Genomic DNA, 4,498 nt, shown 5'->3' on the forward strand with positions numbered 1-4,498 from the left:
AAAAAAAAAAAAAAAAAATTAGAATGAAACAGAGAAGATTTGCATGGCCCCTGTGCAAGGGTGACATGCAAATTTGTGAAGTGTTCCATATAAAAATAAATGAATAAATAAAAATAAAGGAAACAGAGAAAGATATACCATACTAACACTAATTTTTAAAAAGCAGAAATACTATGTTAATTATGAACAGAACAGACTCAGAGCAAAGAAATGTACTAGAACTAAAGAGAGTAATTGCATAAGATAAAGGTAATACTTCAAAAAGACATAACAATCCTTAATTATGTGACTAACAGAAGAGGTCAAAATATATGAAGCAAAAACTGACAGAAATTAATAGATACTGCAGCCAAAAAATTAACAGATATATCAGGAAAAAAAATCAGTTAAGGACACAGTTGAGCTGAACAGTGCTATCAATCAACTGTATATAACTGACCTCCGAAGACTACTTTGTCCAATAACAGCAGATGACACATTCTTCTATTCTCAAGCTTACATGGAACATTAACCAGGATGGACCACATTCTAGGCCATAAAATGCACCTTTAACAAATTTTAAAGAATAGTTATCATATAGTGCCTTGCTCTCTCATCTCTCAGACCACAATGAAATAAAATCAGAAGTCAATACCAGAAAGGTGGCCATAAATCTCCAAATATATGGAGATTAAATAACACACTTCCAAACAAACATATAAGTAAAAGAAGAAATATAAAGAGAAATTTTAAAATATTTTGAACTAAATGAAAAAAAATACAACTTATAAAAATTTGTGAGATGCTAGGAAAGCAGCACTTAAAGGGGAATTTATAGTACTGACTGTGTATATTAGAAAAGAAAGAATGAAGAATAATAATCTATTTTTGTTTTTTTGAGACACAGTTTTGCTGTGGTCACCCAGGCTGGAGTGCAATGGCGTGATCGTGGTCCAATGCAACCTCCGCCTCCCAGGTCCAAGCAATTTTCCTGCCACAGCCTCCAGAGTAACAGGCGCCCACCTCTACACTCCACTAATTTTTGTATTTTTAAGAGATACAGGGTTTTGCCATGTTGGCCAGGCTGGTCTTGAATTCCTGAACTTAGGTGATCCACTGTGCCTGGCCTTTTATTTTTTTTTGAGACAGAGTCTCGCTCTGTCACCCACACTGGAGTGCAGCGATGAGATCTTGGGTCGCTGCAACCTCCGCCTCCTGAGTCACTGGGACTATGGGCCCGTGCTACCATGCCCAGCTAATTTTTGTACTTTTAGTAGAGACAGTGTTTCTTCATGTCGGCCAGGCTGGTCTGGAACTCCTAACCTCAAGTGATCCACCCGCCTCAGCCTCCCAAATCACTGGGATTACAGGTGTGAGCCACCATGCCCAGCCTTAATCTTCAGAATAGTAGAAAAAGAAGAGCCAATTAAGCCCAATGTCCAAAAACTTCCCCTTGAATAAATGGCGGTAACCAAACCAGTAACCAAGACCAGATGGACCACATTCTAGACCATAAAACACACCTTAACAAATTTTAAAGAACAGAAATCATATGGTGCCTTGCTCTCCCAGACCATGATGAAATAAAACCAGAAATCAACAGCAAAGAAATAAAAATTAAAGTGGCGAGACATGGTGGCTCATACCTGTAATCCCAGCACTTTGGGAGGGCAAGGGTGGGCAAATGGAGTTTGCCCAGGAGTTCAAGACAGGCCTAGGCAACATGCAAAACCCTGTCTCTACAAAAAATTACAAGAAAAAATTAGTTGAGCATAGTGGTATGTGCCTCCAGTCCCAGCTAATCAGGAGGCTGAGGTAGGAGGATAGCTTGAGCCTGGCTGGTCAAGGCTCCAGTAAGCCACTGCACTCCAGCCCCAGGAACAGATAAAGACTGTCTCAAAAAAAAAAGTTTAGGTAAGGTGGCAGGATACAAAATAAACACAAAAATTTCAAGAGGGTTTCTATACACGAACAAGGAACAATCAGCACTGTGGTAAGCTCCAAAGAAATGAATAGATGATTTGTTCAAACCTACTGAAGTCTAACATGGATGGACTAAAGAGGAGGAAAAAAAAAAAGAGTAAGAGTAAGGCCAGGCATTGTGGCTCACCTGTAATCCCAGTACTTCGGAAGGCCAAGGTAGGTAGATCACCTGAGCTCAGGAGTTTGAGACCAGCCTGAACAACATGGTGAAATCTCATCTCTACTAAAAATACAAAAATTGGCCAGGTATGGTAGCGTGAACCTATAATAAAAGCTATTGCAGAGGCTGAGGCAGGAGAATCGCTTGAACCCAGGAGGCAGAGACTGTAGTGAGCTGAGATCACGCCACTGCACTCCAGCCCTGGCAACAAAGTGAGACTCCATCTTTAAATAAATAAATAAATAAATAAAAGCTAGAGTAAGAAGAGCAAAGCAGCCCAGCGAAGGGCACCAACTTTCCTGCTTTTACCAACAAACCACTGAATTGCTATTTTTCCTTTGTTTTTTACGTTTTACCTCAAATCTAGGTTTCTGTTTCACCACAGTAACTTTTCTTTATGATCATTTTAGAGAGAAGAAGGGCTGTGATGTTCACAAGTTAGTTGTGATAAGAAGCCAGTTTATTTTAGATTTGGCTAATCGGCCTGTGCTGCATAATTGTATTCTCCTGAATTATAATTTTAAAACCTTGTAAGGGAAAACAAAAAAAAAAAATTCATAAACCAAATTTCATAAAGAATGTCTGCTCTTCAAAAGATTAAAAGAATGAAACTATAAGCCACAGAGTGAGATAAATATCCGCAACTTCCACAACTCACCCCATCACTATCAGCCTGGGCACATGATTCTCATGCAATTGTTAGTTCATTATTAATGTGTATCTGATAAAGGAACTGCCTCCAGAATACAAAGTCTCACAAAAGTCAGTAACAAGAAAACACGCCAATAAAAAAAGGCAGATGGTAGGGAGATCTTAATGAACACTTCACCAAAAATAAACAAATGACAAATATGCACATAAAAAGACATCCGACTTACTTAGTCATTAAGGAAATAATGTACATTAAAACTGTGATGAGTATTACCACTACATCCCCATTAAAATGGCTAAAATTAAAAAGACTGACTGTACCAAGTCTTATAGAGAATGTAGAGGAACAGAAACTCTGGTGTACTGCTAGTAGAAATGTTAAAATGGTACGACCGCTTGGTAAAATAATAGTTTGGCATTTGGCAGTGTCTTAAAAAATTAAGCATTCATGGCTGGGCACAGTAGGCTCACGCCTGTAATTCTAGCACTTTGGGAAGAAGAGGCAGGTAGATCACCTGAGGTCAGGAGTTTGAGACCAGCCTGGCCAACATGGTAAAACCTATTCTCTACTAAAAATACACAAGTTAGCTGGGCATAGTGGTAGGCGCCTGTAATTCCAGCCACTCAGGAGGCTGAGGCAGGAGAATCACTTGAATCCTGGAGGCAGAGGCTGCAGTGAGCTGGTATCACGCCACTGCACTCCAGCCTGGGTGACAGAGCGAGGCTCCATCTAAAAAATAAATAGAGAAATAAAAACATATGGGCTGGGCGCAGTGGCTCATGCCTGTAATTCCAGCACTTTGGGAGGGCAAGGTGGCACATCACGGGGTCAGGAGATCAAGACTATCCTGGCCAGCATGGTGAAACCCCGGCTCTACTGAAAAATACAAAATTAACTGGGTGTGGTGGTGCATGTCTGTAACCCCAGCTACTCAGGGGGTTGAGGCAAGAGAATCCCTTGAACCCAGGAGGTGGAGGTTGCAGTGAGCTGAGATCGCGCCACTACACTCCAGCCTGGCAACAGAGCGAAACTCCATCTCGAAGAAACGAACAAACATGTATCTTGTAAGATTTGTACAATATTAATAGCAGCTTTTTTTGTAATACCACAAAACCAAAAATCACCTGAATGCCCATCGGTTGTTGAATGGATAAACAAATTATAGTATATGTAATTAGCCAAAAAATGAACTATTAAAACATACAAGAACAAATCTTAAAATAATTATGCTGAAAGAAGCCAGACCAAAAAAGCATACATACTATATGTTTCCATTTTTAACATTCTAGAAAATTCAAACTAAAGTGACAAAAAGCAGATCAGTAGATGCTTGGGGAGGGAAGTGAAGGCAGGGAGAAGGAGGTTAAAAAAATTCACAAGGAAACTCTTGCCTGTGATTGTGGTGACAGTTTCACTAATGTGTACATATGTCAAAACGTTATCAATGTTTCTACTTTAAGTATGTGCAATGTACTGGGTATAATGTATTTGTGATATATTAGACTTCTGAATATCTTGTATGTATATTTCCTTCAGAATTACATTTACTTTTTATATAAGCTTAACTGAGGAAAAAACAAAGAGATAAAGTGACTTAATAAAAAAAAAAAGAGTAGGCCGGGCGCGGTGGCTCAAGCCTGTAATCCCAGCACTTTGGGAGGCTGAGGCGGGTGGATCACGAGGTCAAGAGATCGAGACCATCCTGGTCAACATGGTGAAACCCC

At 39.6% G+C, this 4,498-nt stretch overlaps 1 protein-coding gene and 1 pseudogene across 17 annotated transcripts in view; one reads left to right on the forward strand and one right to left on the reverse strand.

The window, feature by feature from the left end:
• MLLT10 (MLLT10 histone lysine methyltransferase DOT1L cofactor) overlaps positions 1 to 4,498 on the reverse strand; it is a 238,787-nt gene that overhangs the window by 85,605 nt on the left and 148,684 nt on the right. The gene's annotated exons all lie outside the window — the stretch shown is intronic.
• On the forward strand, positions 8 to 95 carry LOC119468603 (annotated as a pseudogene).

This window comes from Cebus imitator, unplaced genomic scaffold (genome assembly GCF_001604975.1).
Source record: "Cebus imitator isolate Cc_AM_T3 unplaced genomic scaffold, Cebus_imitator-1.0 Scaffold456, whole genome shotgun sequence".
NCBI classification, from domain to species: domain Eukaryota; kingdom Metazoa; phylum Chordata; class Mammalia; order Primates; family Cebidae; genus Cebus; species Cebus imitator.